This window comes from Emydura macquarii, unplaced genomic scaffold, assembly GCF_026122565.2.
Source record: "Emydura macquarii macquarii isolate MOO-44397 ecotype Brisbane River unplaced genomic scaffold, CSIRO-AGI_Emac_v2 contig_1146, whole genome shotgun sequence".
Classification (NCBI taxonomy): domain Eukaryota; kingdom Metazoa; phylum Chordata; order Testudines; family Chelidae; genus Emydura; species Emydura macquarii.
This window is the reverse complement of record NW_027131283.1, coordinates 2620151-2637638: the sequence shown is the minus strand read 5'-3', so window position 1 is coordinate 2637638 and position 17488 is coordinate 2620151.

Below are 17488 nucleotides of genomic sequence, written 5' to 3'. Positions count from 1 at the left end.
ATTTGACAATTTCCATGCCTTTCATCTTCCAGCTTGTCATCCAAGCCTTCAAGATTTAAACAAACAAAAACCCCAGCACCCTCACCACCCCATTCTCAATAGTGCACCACTATAAGAAGTCTAAGCAGAGAGAGTTACATATTTAAAGCAGTGAATGGGGGTGAGGTCACAGATATATATGCATCACTTTGAAAATGTACCCCTGTATGTTTAAGTTTCCCATGAGAAATGTTTTGATCTATCATAAGGATTGACTAATTGCCTGTGTGTAAACAACATAAGAAGCAGGTTGAGTTGTTCTAGGTTGTGAAGAATGCTGACTTTCTCCACATTCTTCTTTTTAAGATCATCTTTGGTTCAGAGGACTCCTATAGTATGTTTTTCTTTTGAGGGACTCGAAAGATAAGAAGTCAGAAAAAAAGTCTACCTCATTCTAAGCTACATTAACTTTGTCATAAATGCTGCATCTTTAGAATACTATTTTCCCCTCAGCAACCTAATGCATTTCATTTAGTATGTCTTTATCTTTGAGACTGATATGCACTGAATCACAAATAACTGGCATGAGACATAAGAAAATGGAATGATCACAATTTGTGTTTCTGCTGCTATAAAATAATGCTAGACAATCCTGTAGAAAATGAGATGCTTCTGATATTAAGATTTTGGTTCTTAAAATATCATTTTGTGTGCATGTATGTTTGTGAGGGAGAATAAAATTTGCTTAAAAAATACGTTACTTTGCCTGAAACTAATAGTAGGAAACAAAATCAGAAATATTGTTTTCCAGGTTACGTTGATTTCTTGGGATGTAGTCTTTACAGACCATTGCTTAGTACCTTTGATACTGTTTTTTAGAGAGAGAATATGTTTAGAGCTTGGTTTCTTCAACCTTTGTTTAGGCAATTGAGTACTTGAATTTAAAACCAGGAACAAAGTCTATTAAATTACAGTATTCCTTTTAGAGATTTTTCCCAGGAAATACTGTAAAATTAATATATATGTAATATAACTTTTAGTGAAAGGATATACAGGATATCACTTTCACAAAATATCAATAGATATAATGAAGTTTGCTGCCTCCAAGAACTCATGTCTTAAGGGCATTTACTGATTTAATTTTATAGTCCTATTACTGTAAATATTGCAAGTGAAGTTCTGTGATAAAATTGGGTCTTATTGGCTATAAATTAAATGGAAAGTGTCCCAACTTCAGTTTGGATAAATTCTGCTTTATTACTCATTTTTACCTCTTATTAAATTACCATAGCAACCCTACTAGATATTCTGCCTCATTGCCTGAGATATTTTTTTCCTGAAGGACACAGAGCGGCAGATAGCAGATAATGCAAGACAGTAACAAGAAATGCTAGATTATCAGTACATGCTGATATAGGTCAAATGAATCACAGAGAAGGGTTATTACTGATATTTTTGTGGTGTTCTGTCTGTTAATGTAATCATCAAGATCTAGTCCATCAATGACTGCAGGAAGCCCATAAGGCTGCTAATAAAGAACAATTGTGCAAAAGGATTATCTGAATTTCATTCCTAATATGCCCTGATAGGAATTTATAACACAGCAACAAGTTGAACAGACACACTGCAGGACTCATGCAGTAGTTAATTTAATGATGAAAATAATTGTGTATCTATTTCCCTTTATTAAAGACCACAGGCGATTAATCACACTGAAGACTTTTCTATCTGGGAAAAGTAAAAGTGATAATTGAGAAATACATGACCTGGGAATCGTTCTAAGAATTGACAGTGATGATTGTTTTCAGGCACATAATGCATCGTACAATATATTCATTTTTACTTTTTTTTAAAAAAAGGTACCTCTTTGCCAATTTGAGAAACTTTGAGAGTCTTTAGATTAATCCTTTGCCATAAATAGCAAGTGCTATTCTCTCTCTCTCTTTCTCTCCTTAAATGTGCAGATATGTAGGAATCGCATTTAAATGTTTAGATATATTCATACTCTTCCCTTCCACTGCTCTGGACAATAAAAAAGAGGGAATAAGTGTCAGGACATGGCAGTAAAAAAAAACCTTCCCTCTGCCCAGATCCTAACCTTGAAGATAACTCATCAAAAACCCTTTTTAAATGGACAATAAATGAGCAGTAGATTTGTTGTAAAATACAAAGAGCCTTTTTATCAGGTATGATGGGGCTCCTTGTTTGTATCTGAATTCCTTCCATATCAGATTTGCATGAAAGTTCTTCTACAACACTTTAGGCCCTCTATATCTGCTGTGCAAGGGATAGTCATAGCTGCATTAAGGCAGATGCACTGCAAGCTCTTAGGCTATGTCCACACTTGGATCTAGGAGTGTGATTCCCAGCTCAGGTAGACATATTTACATTTGCTCTCATCAAGCTAGCACACTAAAAAATAGTACTGTAATTGCAGTAGCCCAGTGTATGGCGCGGAAGACATTGTAAAGTGAATCTAGCACAGCGGCAAGACTAGGCCCGATGGCCTAGGCCTGACCCCGAGATAAAGCAGAAGTATGCAAACCGCAAAACTGGTTTGAAGCAGCTAAAGAAGTAAACAAGTACCCACAGTTTATAGAGGACTGGGCACTGGAAGGACACCAATAGTAAGATGAATAACAAGTGCCAGCAACCAATCCCTCAGTGAATTAGAAAGTAACCAATAGGCAGATTGTCAGGATGAGGGAAAAGGTTATATCAGGGTAAGGGATGACACACTGCTGTGAAGCTCTCCATGGACCCACAGCCTGCGAGGGTGCCATGTGTCAGGTTCGCTCCTGGTGAAGCTCACTTTAGGGAGAAAAGAGGCTTCCCTCCCTCATATTGGTAAGAGCCTGAATTGTATCACTAACAGCTTAAATAAACAGCTTCTGTAGATACTGGCTTGTCTGCCCGCCTCTTTCTCGCTACTGAGATCTCAAAGCACGAACCCTCCGTCTCGGCAGAGTACACCCAGGCAACGGCAGGATAAGATAGTCCCCTCCCCAGTACGAACATGCCTGGACCCTGTGAGTACGTACTCAGGGTGGCTAGCCTGTGCCACTGCTTGGCACTGACCATGCTACTGCAGCTACCTTGTATTTTTAGCCTGCTAGCTTGATGAACTAATGCGAGTATGTCTATGCAAGCTGGGAATTACACCCCTAGCTCCTACTGCAGACACAGCCTTAAAGTCATGTGTTGAAAACGGAGTCTGAGATTTCGTTGAAAGAATATAAGATTCTTGCTTTCATGGCTGCAAAGAAAAGTTGTAAAACAAGAACTGAATGTGATGCAGCGACATCTGCCTGAGTGTGCTAACCGTCGGAAAGAGTAGATATAAGACATGGAAGCTACTCCATTCATCTTAACTCTGAAACCTGCTGCTTGGGGGGCTGTCATGAAAACTACCTCAGTGCAAGATTGATGGTGGGGGAGGGAGGGCTTCACAACTGCTATCCTATCAAAGCCCTGTGGTGGTTTGACAGGCCCTTTCTCTGCTTTTGCTGGGTGGGTGCTGAGCGCTCCCTTCACTGCAAAAGACACCAGTTTGTCTGAAGACAGGGATTAGGGAGGCCCAGCTAGCCCAAGAGATTGGAATGGTGACTGTTCCCCTGGCAGATAGTTATGGTGGGGGTGTCCCCATGTCTTACACCACAGGTAGTCACAGAGTCATAACCATGAGATGCCTTGGGGACTTCTTATGGTGTAAACATGGAATATGCCTGTGTACCCCATAATAGTTGTGCAAAGGTTTCCTGCACCAAATCTGGATGAGACACTGGATGGGAGGCCCAAGTTTCCAATTTGCAACCACAAATCTCTTGGTATGTTTTTTAAAGCCCAAGCTCCTGGAATCATGTAGTTATGTGAGAATTTCAGCTTTAATTATTTTTTAAGTATGGCTCTACTGTAGTCCTTATGATTGCAGTGAAAATCTTGAGAGCATAAACTCTAAAGACTCAAAAATGAGAAGAAACATCAAAAGAAACCAAATCTTATTTTCTTAGTATTTTATTTTATTAAGCCAATCTCATGATTGTTTCATTATTTCTAAATGTGGAGCTGGCAATATTGTAGGTTCCAGTTGAAGCAGGAAGTTGATGGGTAAGTAGACAGGGCTGCATATTTGTGCTTTTGAAGATCCTGTTGCTTTAATTACCTGAGCAACTGGTACAGAGGGCTACAGTTGCTATTCCAGGACTGTAACCTTGCAACCTGGCCTTGTGTTTGAATTTGGAAGGTATTTCATCCTTCATCCCTAAACTCAACTTTGCATCTGAAAGTCAATTGTATTTTTTTCAATTTTGACATTGTCTCGATTAACTCCTAACACAAAGAAGTGTACTATAGATGCAAAAGAGGTGTTCAACTTTTGGACAACTAGAGTGGAAAGTTCTACATATTGGAGTTTTCCTAAAAATTGTGTTGATAAGCAAACCAGAATAGAATCTTTTTCACTCTTGCATAGCTATGGTGGCTCTGTTGGCAGTGGTAAAAGGAGTAAAAAGTAGCAAAAACTTAGTATCACTAAATTTAACAAATATGACTTGGGAAATGCATAGGAACTAGATATGTGAAGTGTAAAAATACACTTTTTACATAGTCGCTTTTCTCCATACCAGAGGCACACCATTCTTAAATGGAATGAGCCAGAAACTGTATTCTATATTTGTCTGTGCAGCAACTAGTACAACAGAGATCCTAGATTTTACTGTAAAACAAATAATGACAATACACAACCTCAAGAGGTGGCAGGTTCAATTGAGTTAAATGAATATCATCTAGATTCCTAATTTTTATCATAACCTTATTACAAACTTCTGACATGCCTTCCTCCAGTAAGTAAAATCAGTGTGTTTTTATTACTGCTTATTTTTAAAATGTGCAGCTTGTTCCTTTAAATTTACTCTTGCTGAGCAATGTCCTTCTGTATTTTAAGTACCTTTATTACATTTGGAGGTAAGTGCAGATCTGGCTTACTAGTGGTGTTTGTAGAGATTACCATCCAGAGCTCAGATTCTAATATCAGTTGCAAATGCAAAGGAGATTCAGTCCCAAATTTCTGGAATATTTTACATGAGCATTTAAAACAATACATATTTGGCAAATGTCCAATATTAAAAGAGAAAGCAGTCGGTTCCCAGCACAGCAGCACCACAGTTGTGAAACATGTCTCTGTTTTTAATTATTAATGAACTTCTACAGTAGTACAGTATCTGTTATTCCTTTTGAACTAGTATGTTCATTCTGATATCACTGGATGATGCCATCTAATTCTGGAAATATGCTTGCAATCATTTCCTATATGCATGAGGATTTCAGCTGTTCAAACTGACTACAATTAGTTTATAAACAATAACTTTTTCCTGCAGAAGATATCAAAATAATCATATACTGGGAATCGTACCAAACAAAAGCCATCCTCCAGAAAAAATATCCATTTGTTTTGCATAATTATTCCAATTTCAGAAAGAAAAAGGAAGAATATAAAATACTTTTGTCCATAAACATAATCATGGCATTTGCAGGAGAAGGAGAAAATCAGACAATATCCTGTACTGGATAAGATTCAATCTAAAAACACAATAAGATTTCTGGGAGTACAGAGAAATTTTGGATGAAACAGATGGATTGTATCAAAGAGATTCAAGCAGAATTCATTTGAGTATTTTGTTTGAAAGTGTCACCAAGTTAGTCCTATCTAGTTACTTCTTTGTAAGCGAAGTCATTAGCATTAGTGATGGTGTGCATGCCAAGTGCAATTTTATTTGGAAAAAGCAACATTGAGATAACAAGAAGCACGTCACTCTGCTTTCCAAGCAAACTCCAGCATTCAGCTGTTACGCTAATTCAAAATTAATGCAATATTGTGATAAGATTAGTTTAGAATTACTCCTGGGCTAACTAAAATACAACTCCATTACAAGCAGTGAACAGATTCATTCTGCAAAACCTAGAAGGATAGATCATGTACTAAAACTAAACTGCTCCTGACATATCTTCATCAAGGAAAGATCACAATTCCTTTACATATCTGCATTAGATGCTTCTTTCACAATGAATTACATTCAAATAAATGAATTTCTGTGTGGTTAGAAACAAATCCTCAATGTTATTTCATTCAGAACTCTCAGAATATAATTGTGGAACCACAAAAAAATAGAAAACATATAATACCCTTTGTCAAGTGGGGATTATTATATCTGAGCTGTACTTTAAGTTGCCATGACCTAAATCCTTATTAGAATGCAGGAAGACCCCACCATATTTATGAAAACTAGTCCTCTTGAATGCATTGGAAACTGTTTGATGAACAAGTTTAATAATAAATATTAGAACATATAGCCATACAATCTGCCTTTAGGGCTGTCGCCTGTCAAAAACCCACTATTTAAAAAACTGAAATATTAGTTTTTACATTATTACATTATTTATGTGATTTATGAAGTAATTTCTCACAAATTGCAGCTTGCATTATTATTCAGTTAACTCAATTATCCCTGGAATGTAAAATACATTATTAACTAGTTGTTTTAATTTCTGCTTTTTAGTAGCCTCCCCACACTTATATATGGGTGGGGAGCAGAGGAGGAATCTCCAAGAAATGTAAATGTAACCATTACTACTTCTGTATTTTTGGTTATTGAAATTGCAAACAGCTAGAGTAAAATCCTGGCCCAAGTGAAGTTAATAGCAAAACTTAAATTGACTTCACTGGGTCCAGGACTTCATCCAAGTGTTGGATTTCTTCAATATAAGCAAAGTACCCACTGATACCCCTGGAAATTTTAGTTGCATAATGAAATCAAGTTGAGATAGACATATTTATCAAAAGCCATTCATTGGGATGAAGTTTAAATTATTTAACTATATACTGACTTCTTTAAAATATCATGGTATATAGGGATGCAATTTTGTTCAGGAATATTAGAAACAATGAATTCTCTTCAGGTGATTCTCATATAGATGAAGCACCACTGGAGTCCTAATTAATGCTTTCAGATCACATAAGTCATGCAGTTGTAACTGAATAACATCCAGTTTCAAGTTTGTAACTTGCATCTTTGTTTTTTAAAAAAAAGCAGAAAAGCAAGCCTAAGGACGCTTCAAAAACACAACTGCATTCCTTAATTTAAATAAAACTATATTTACTAGCTGAAATGCAAATAGATACTCAAATGTAGAGGGGTGTCACTTTATAGAGCTCTATCTGAGAAATTATCCTGGAAACAAATCAAACAAACATTATTAATATCTAGCAATGGATATTGTACAACTATCTTGCTAATTGAAACTTACTGGCTTTAACTTGACAAAGTAGGTGACATAAATTGTACGGTTCCAGAGGGGTAGCCATCTTAGTCTGTTTTTAGCAAAACAATGAGAGTCCTGTGGCACCTTAAAGACTAACAAATTTCTGCCCACGAAAGCTTATGCCCAAATACATTTTTTAGTCTTTAAGGTGCTACAGGACTCTCGTTTTGATAAATTGTACAGTATATTCACATGTGTTCATGCACGCAACTCAAAAAGCAAAGGTAGAAAAATCTTTAAATACACTTAATTAATTGCATCATTTATATATTGAAATGTAAGAAATTGTTACAAATCATGTAGGGAGAACATGGAGTGAAGGGCACTTCGTATTTTTCTGTGTGATGAAGATAAGTGCATAAGCCATAATGATAGAGATAAGAGATTCTTTGATTTCTGGAAGGCTTTCTATTCAGTGCAAAAAAAAAAAAAAAAAGCATTGCAAAACTTTAATGGGAATCAGTTGTTGGAAGATAAAATACAATTACTAATTAAAAAGAAAGCAAAACTGAAAATAATTGCCTACTGATGCAATTTACAACTCATTCATTTTTTAAAAAAGTATAAACACTATGTCTGAAGGCCCAGTTATACTCGTGCTGAGCATTTCTGTTCTCCACAAATAGTTCCATTCACTTCAGGAATTTAATATTTGCATTCTATTTCATGAATTTCATAACACAGAAGATGAAAATTAGAACTTTTTTGGGTAAATCTTTGGTAATTACTGTATCTGTAATAAGTGTATCAAAAATTTCACTTTTGGTCAGAGTCCAAATGAAATACATTGGAGAAAGTTCTAAGCTACTGAGAAATTGGATTGTTATGAAAATAGAAGTTAATAGGAAAGAGGTGCTAAGTTTTGCCCTAATTCAGTCCTCTCTTGTATAGCCCTTAAGATGCATTTTTGACAACACAGTTTCATAATACTTTATCCATAGGATTATACCCTTATTTAACAGCTGATTCTACAGCCATTGACGTCACCAACAAAACTCCTATTAACCTCACTGATGTAGCATGCAGGCTGGATGGTGCTCTTTAACTGATGTGCCTCTTTAATATTTACGTTTATCTTCATGGTTGAATGTGTGATCTCATGCCTACTACACTACACACCCTGCCATCCCCACTCCTGCATTAAATGAGGCTGAACTTCCAATGTCTAATATTTCATTAGTTAAGGATGAAACTACCTTTCTCTCATAAGCCCAGTTTTGGCACACACTTCTCTCCTAGTTTCACTGAAATCAAACCAATTGACTCTAAAACTCATACAACAAATGTTAGTCCAGAGAAGAATTTTACTGAGTGCTGCAAAGTTGGGGCAAAATTAGAGCAGACATTTAGAATGGTGGGATCTAAAAATTAGGGTTTAATTGATATTGGAAAAATAGTTCCCTTGCCATTTTGGGGTTTGAGAAATGCAGCTCTCAGCAGCCCAGAGACAAAGGCCCAGCAGTGGGGGCTGGGATAATGAACAGTTATCAGGCTAGAGGCAAGATTGACATGTCAGGGCAATCTGCTTCATGACCCAACAGCCTGTCCATTGTTTACATTGCCCAGATGTGAGCATTGAGCATGGACAGACACAAGGTTTGGAGAATAGAGCTGAAGGCAGGTGATTGGCTTCTGGCACTAGAAGGAGACAGCTCTTCAGTTGCTCACTGCAGCACAGGAAAGAAAAAACTCTATTTTTGTCTCTTTGCCAGAGGGTTCAGCCAATCAGAAGCACCCAGCTCTGTCACGTTGAAGAGAAAGCCCCAGACTCTACATGCAGAGCAATAGGACCAATTGTTATTTTCAGCTATTGTTCCTCCCTTGCTCCAGATGTCAGGGGAAGGGGCGGTGTTTAATCATCCCAGAGACCCGATCCACCTAGTGACAGGACTTCCTTGCAGTGAGATGCCTAAACAGTGAGTATGGGGATACTTCACTTAGCTTGTTAGGAAAAGGAATTGGGGGAGAGGAAAGCCCTGATCAGTGAGTACATAGCCAGGGCAAGTCAAAGAGATGTGTTGGTACCATATTGTACACAAGTGACAGTCAGGTCTGCAACATCTGTTTTTTATTTTATTTTATTTTATTTTATTTTATTTTATTTGACAAACGTAGACCTATATAGTTCCAAAGAATACTGTGCCTGCTTGGCACCTGTGGGCAGTCTCTGTAGCTGCACCCACTTGCTTTATATTCTCTACAGGATATTGTTAAACTTAATTACTGAGGGATATTGTGATCCTGCTTCCTATGAAGTCTATGGGAGTTTTTCCAAATATATCTATGGGAGTAGCATCATGGTGGTTGGAGGATGGTGAATGTACTGAAAATTGAAGTAAAAATGTATCCTCTTCAGAGAAGTAGAAGACTACAGCACAAATTTGATTATAATAAAAAATAGGAGAAAATTGCATTAGAACATTAAATAAATAGATTCCAACCTCCCTTCCACCCAAGTATACTTATGAAAGCATGCATTTTTGACTGAGTTACTAGGGCCTCTGGGGGTATGTCTAAACGGGCAGGGGGAAAGCCCTGCACTAGCAAGTCTTAGAACTTGGGTGTAGAGACTTGGGATCACCCTATGGTGCTAAAAATACTCATATAGATGTTCCTGCTCAGGCTAGAACTTGAGCTCTGAAACCCGACGAGGGGTGTGAGTTTCATAGCCCAATCAGGAATGCCTATGTGCTCTTATTAGTGCTACAGTGCAAGTCCCATGAACCCAAGACTGTAGTCCCAGGCCCTCAGACTTGCTGAAATATTTGGGGGTTTTGCTGCAGTGTATACTGCAGTATGCCTAGGAGATGAGAGTGGTAATTTTTTGAAATAAGAGTCAGTTGATGGCAAATTGCGAAATGAGTTCTTAACTTCGGTATTGACAGTGGAGGACAGGAACATATTCCAGGGGTAAAAAAAGACTCATATTTCACCAGAGAGTGGGAGTAGATAGTTTGGGGAAATAAGACTATCACCTGAATGGATGATAACACTCTATGAAGACTGCCAAACCTCCAAGACCAATTAGAGCCGAACCTACTATTCTGAGTGAGCAGCTAAAAAGATTGTTCAGCTGTTACCAGTGTGTTAAAAATCTCCTTGGAAATAGGAAAAATGACAGACTGGAGAAAGTTAAATGTTACCACGATATTAGGAAAGTGATCTAGAAAATGGGAAAATAGACCCAGAAGACCTATAAACTTCACTTTAGTCTACCAATTATAAACTCTAATCAGGTGCATACCGGAACACTAAGTTTTGGCTTTAATTAAGAGTAGTTAGCATTGATTTTAGAAAAGGAGATCATGTTTTATAGATCATGGTTTTTGTTGGGTTTTTATTGTGTTTGGGAGTGGCAAAAGGAATTGATGAGGGAAATTTAAAACATTAATTAGCATATGTAGGTTTCAGGAGAGTTTTTGTTACAATAGAACACAGACCACCAGTAAATTAAGTCAGTATATACAATAGAAAGAGTGAAATGTGTTGTAATTGACAGAGAACTACTAATCTGAATTCCAGTAATGGAAGGTAACAGTAAGTGGTAACAGTTCATTCTGAGGATTAGGTGATGACTAGTAGAGTGCCCCAGTGATATGCATTCAGGCAGGGTCAGTTCTTTTCACTGGCCCCAGTTCAGCACAGCACTTAAGCATGTGCTTAACTTTAATGGGACTTAAGCATACGCTGCAGTGATTTCAAAATCATATTTATTATTATTACTTATACTGGGAAAGAAAATTACAAGGATATTAAATTTGAAGGTGTCCTATTTAATATTAATTTGTAATAATTTGTATTTATATGCTAGCCTTGTATCTTAAAATATGCCATAACACTAGTGTGTTTTACTATACATAAACAATGTACATTTCATTATAATGATTAGATATTTGATAAAATTTCCTTTCCATCATCAATAATCTTTCTCGCTGTAATCCTTATTTGTCATTTTTGACTGTCTATTTTAAATAAGATAGTGAAAGGTTTTTAATGAGATTCACTGTTTGTTTTTAATTTTTTTCCCAATAGTAGATTTTTTTTTTCAGTTACATTGTATTTAGAGATGGCCAACCTCCTACTGTCCACATCTGCTTTCAATTCACAAGCAGTTGGTGGAAGTCATGCATCACCAGTGTTTTGTTTGTGCCGCTTGCTACGTCGTCTCATCTGGGAAGTCATTATATGAAGTAATAGAAGCAGCAAATAGGTAAACCCCCCACTTTACATTTTCAGCAGGGATCCTGTTTTTCATCACTGCTGCAAATTGCACCATTAAATTGCATATGTTGGCCTGTTGGGTACCCATAATCAGAAGAAGAAAGAAAAGTGCCCAAAAATGTCACTGACAAACTTGTCCAAATCACCAATGAAGCAAACTAAGAGAGAGAGGGTATCATAGTTATCATTTTTATTTCTTTCCTTAAGTCAATCCATTTTAATAACTGGAAGTCTTATATACAAAAAAATCCAGTACACTGCAGAAAACATGGGAGCTAAATTATTGAGCTTTGCTTGTTTACACTAGTTCTGTATGGCCCAACTACTCTTTCTTCATAAACATCAAAGGAATGTTTGAAAATAAAGAAAAGTTTTGCTGCTGGCCAAGATGAGCCAAATAGGTTTGCATAAACGTGGGTATGACTTTCAATTGTCAGACATTCATTAATTTTGTGCATTTTGCTAATGCAAAAACAACTTTCATGCAGCCTGAATATATTCCCTGGCTTCCTCCCAGCAGAAACCCTTTGTTCTTGCTTCAGATTGTGCTGCTCAAAACAATATTACACTCCAGCTTTTTGTATGCAGTGTAGCTGTCGCCATGTCACTCCCAGGAGATTAGAGAGACAAGGTGCGTGCGTTAATGTCTTTTATTGAACCAACTTCTGTGGCTCAAAAGCTTGTCTCTCTCACCAACAGAAGTTGGTCCAATAAAAAATATTACCCATTACACACTGAGAACAGAAAACATTTGACTTGTAATAACCCATCCAAGGCTTGTTGAGACAAATGTTAAACGGGAAATTGACTGTGTTCCTGAAGACCCATGCAAAACAGTGGTAGCACACTTCTCAATAGCATAGCCCGTCCCTATCTTGTTGCTCTACCAAATGCTATGTGGACATGAAGCAGAATTGTAGAGATGCTGCCTCATTTTTGCATGCTTCAGATGTGTTCTCTGAACCAGCCTACATCGATTGCATTAGAGATTCAACAGGGGCATCCCTAGAAGGGACTTTATTCACATTCTAACATACAGCACAAGTAGCACAAGAGGGTCTGCGGATGCTATTCTAGCCGACTGGCTTGAGCAGGATGGGATGAAAGGTGGAAGACAGACACTGGCACTGTTCTGGAAACTCCATACCCTGGAGACTGGTTAGGGTTGGTGGATTTCATCTGTTCCATGCACTTCTCTTACATAAAGCCCAATTATTTGGGCTTTATATGTGTGAAGTAAATTTCATTCTAAGAGCAAAAACATCCTGAAAGTGGATATCTAGACTGTTTCCAGATTTTTGGAGCATATAAATTAAAGTACTTTCCGAGTAGGTAAATATGAGTGCTATAGGAAACTGTGGGGGAAAAGTTTCATGGTCAATGATTCAAAGCCATAAATTGTATCTATTCTGCACAGTTAATTAGGGTGACTGGCATCTGGCTCTGGCTACCTGGGTTTACCTTACCTCGAGTGTGAGCCGACCCACTATGTCTTCACTGTTTTTGCACATACTCCCATGTGTTGTGGGGGCATGTCCCAGATTCTTTGTGCTGAGACATTATTACTCTTTCCCAGCCAATTGTGTCAATTACAGGAGAACTTATTTGTTCTTCAGGAGGAATTGTGGGAAGGCATTGGAGGACTATCGGCACACAGGTGATATTTGTCTGCAATCTCTTTGCAAAGTGGGTGGGTTTAGTCTGGGTTTTAAATCCCTCCAAATTTGGGTTCTAGATTTTTCCCCATGGACAATAAAGTGGTTAAGACTAAAATCTGGGTAACAGCCAAGGTTAACTCTACAGGTAGACACATCTACAATCATTATATAGCCAAATGGCACAATGCTGGGGCTGATTTTAATGTTTTGTTGTTCAAGGTCTTTGGTTCTAGCTGCCAAACACATACTGGTAAAATGCTTCTCTGGTCTAATCCCACTTGAATTTGTAAAGAATATTTCCTGATCTAAGATTAATATTATCAGATGCACATTTGTGTTTGTGCAAAAATATTTAATCCAAAAAGATTTGACTGTGATTTATCTCATGATAATTTCTCAAAATGTCCCATTGTGCCCAGGCCAAAAATTGTGTAATCCCTGTGTGAGGTGTTGTCATATTTTATTCCCTGTTTAAGTATGCTTTATAAATTGATTTATATGTGTTTTCCTCAGTCTTTTAAATTATGATGACATGTTTAATTTACATTAGCAATCCATAAAATCCATAATCCAAAACATAAATGATTTAACATAGCATTTAAAATAATCAACATTTCTAAACTTGAGTTTCTGTGTTAGTGTGAGGCAGATAGGTTCAGTCACTCCTAAATCTTTGTGTGTGTACGTGTGCACACGTGAGTGTGCAAACAATGGGAAACCAGTTCCAGATCCAAATTTTACATGTAGTTTCCTAAATCTGTAAAAAGCCCAATAAAGACTTCAATTCCAACAACCTACGATTTCAAAATCTAGCTATAGAACCATATTTGTGGGCATTTCTAGATTCTGATCATGATAACTATAGACAGGATTCTAAACATTTGCTTTTGCTGCAATTTCCTTTCACTCCCAGTACCAAAATGCTTGTCTTATCATTGGGGAAGAAAAAATAAAGTTCATTAGGGAAAAATGAGCGAGAATGGGTTAAATGGCTTCAACCATTTTTTTTTCTTAAGGAACAAATTGTAAGATTCCTAGCATGTTAAAATACAGCTCACAAGAAACAACACACACTTAATTTCTCTGACCAACAGCTCTAATGGCTCTTCCCTTCATGGGTCTCCAGGAATGGTACTATAATAGAACAAATGGGCCCCTCATATTGTATAAACTATAATATGCTAGCAATTTATATTAGAGAAAATATCGGAGCCAATTGTATATATTCTGTATTCTAAATGGTTCAGCTAAACTACCTTAGCTTGACTTTTAACTAACAAGTGCAGTAGAAAATGTATATATGTTACCAGGTAGACAGGTGTGGCTGTTTGATTAGGAAGCCAAATCTATATAGGCAATCTAGGTTTCATCAACGAGCATTCCAGATGGTTTTGTCAACACATTTCTTTATGCCATCCAAGTATCATTAGCACCTTTGAGTTTCATCATATCTTTCACAATATTTAAATTTCCACTTATCTTTTCACAGAGGAATCAAACAGATCGAAGCTTGAAATAGAATGTAATTAATACAGATGAGCAAAATTTGATATTTTTATCCTGGGGTGGGGAGGAGGAGAATTCCAACACCTCAACACTAGTTTTCATCATGAACTGAGAACAAACTGAAATTTTAATAGAACAGAAATTCAGAGTTTAGATTTAAAAAAGTGAAAATGTTGTGACATTTTTTGACTAAACAAATCTTTTTGACATTCCTGAAATCAAAAAGTTTAATTTTTTGTTGAACTGACCGGAAATGCTTTGTTTCAAGTCACCTCAGTGTTAAATTGCCTCTCTTGCCTTATAGGTATGGCTGGCCAAAAAACAAGAATTCCATTTCCTGCCACAGGCTGAAGTTTAGAAGGGAAAAAAATCCTCATTGGAACAAAACCAAGATCTTTTTCATGAAAAAAAGGAATCTTGTCACAGAATAGTGAGTAACCCAGAGGCTATAGCATTAATCAGATTCAGAACAGGGATTTGAACATGCATCTCCCACATCCTAGGCAATCCTAACCACCAATTTACAGAGTTAGTATCTTCCTCTCTTTTGTTGGAACTGTTACGCTTTGTAAAAATAATTAAATATTCATCATACTAGAAAGTGACTCAGTAGCCTCATGGTTAGTGCCCTTGCCTCGTATGTAAGAGACGCAGGTTCCCTTCCCTGATCTATCTGAATCAGAAAATTATGCCACAGGAAAATTCCAAACCACCTCTAGTAATGAACATTATAAGCGATCTCTTGAGCTTTTTGCTCTTATGTGGAGTTGAGAAATTAAGTAAAGAATTTACTCTGAATTGCTCCATTGTGTGACTTTGCATTTGGAAAATGTGAATGTTATTGCAGCTAATAACGTGTATGAAATCTACCTTTACATCCATATTACTAGAAACTTTCCTGAGGAAGGACTAGATTATGGCATTCAGCCATAGTTTTGAGTTGGAGGCACAATCCCTTCCTGAGCTGTCTGCCATCCCAGCTGAGCATTCTTCCTCCTAAATGGCTGGCCACATTCACATTACAGGTCTCTAGAGAAAGGACAGTTACCCTTTCTGGGCTGATATCTACAGAGAGACATGGAAGGAGTAGTCTTTTGAAAGGAGTTTGCAGTGGAGGGAGAAGAGAGACTTGATAGGAAGAATTCCATTCTGACATTAAGATGTGAATTCATCTTTTGGTCCTTGTATGTAATTCCAATCATTGTTAATGGTTTGTCATCCATGGGAGCATGAGCTCCTTGTAACGTTCAGTAAAATGGATTGCAGGTCCATCTCCTAAGTAATGTCTGTTTGGTTCCTGGTGTTTGGAGGTGGGGAGGGCTACTTTTCTAACCGGACTACTCCTGAGGATCAATTTAGAGTAGCCTCAGGGCTTCTCTAAATTGTGTCAGCTATGCTGTTCCCCTAAAGGGCTATACTGGTAGCCAGTGATCACTGGAGCACAACAGTACTTTAGCCCTGTCTCCTCTTTCTTAGCCAGTCCCCCTAGTCCATGTTGTTAAAAGCAGGTGGAGGAGAGCAAGAAATGAGGGCTGTATGCCCCTCAAAGCTGTCAACCCATCTCCTGTATGTTAGGAGAACTCCACATTGATAGTTAACATCGCATTGAGTCTATTTTATACTACTAGAATGGTGTGAAGAAGCCTTAACAGGAGCAAGGATGTGGCCCACAGTTTTTAATATGAAGCTGATAAAGATCAGTCTTGGGTTTAAAGAGTGTTCTAAATATAATTGTGCTCACCAAACATTAAATTGGTAAATTACTAAATTAAACAGTATGTGAGCAGTTAAGTTAATCATATTGTGAAATTCAATTGTTTCATAACAAATCATTTGGTTTGGATGTTTTCCCTAAAACTGTGTACAATTTTTTTATAAACTTATTGTAATACTCTGAAGGATCCACAGTACATACTTACAAAGAATGATGAATTATGCACTGTCTAATCATTGCAGTACAGATTGGATTTTAAAGTGTAACTGTCTTTCTCTTTCATATTATGAAAAAACATGTATTTCTTATATAGATAATAAATATGCAATAAAAAGTTAAATTTAGTGAACTTAATGGAGTTTAACTGCTCTAGCCATTTAGTAGATATTACAAACAGGAAACATACAACTTTAAAAATTTTTAAAATGGTTCTCAAATAACCTGCAAACTGTGTTGTAGTTGTTTTTTTCCAGAGCACATTTTATGAGGTCATTTACAGACATAATCATGACCAAATATGACTTCTTTTATGGCCACGGCAAATGAAGCATGCCTTCAATTAGGAACTTCTGAAAATACTGTGGTAGCCTACTGAGAATAGAATTGCTTTTCTTCACGGCTTCACACACACCCCTCTTTAGAAGCCCATTGCTGTATATAAGTGCTCCAAGTGCAATATCCTTCTGTTGAAGCATTTTAGCTCACTAAATATATTGTGTACTTCAAATATCATATCAAATGTGTAGTTTGGAATTTCTCAAAATTACTATTTGCTCTGCATAATATAAGTGTTCCACAATGTAAGAGCTACCTAATCCAAATTGGGGGTCGTCCTCCTGGTCATAATTCTTCTAATGTACATCTAATGTTAGTAAGGAGTAGACTACTTACAAGTAAAGGATCAAACCAATGGTGTCTCTTTCCTGATAAGCCCCCTGACTCTGCCCTCCAACAAATGCATGGGGGTGTCTAAAAGTGGAAGAGAGGAACTATGATTCATCAAAACAGATCTTTTAAGAGGTTCCCTCACAGAGATTTATTTTATCATCATATCTGAAAAGTATTAGGGAGATAGAAAGAGGCTTGTGTGCTT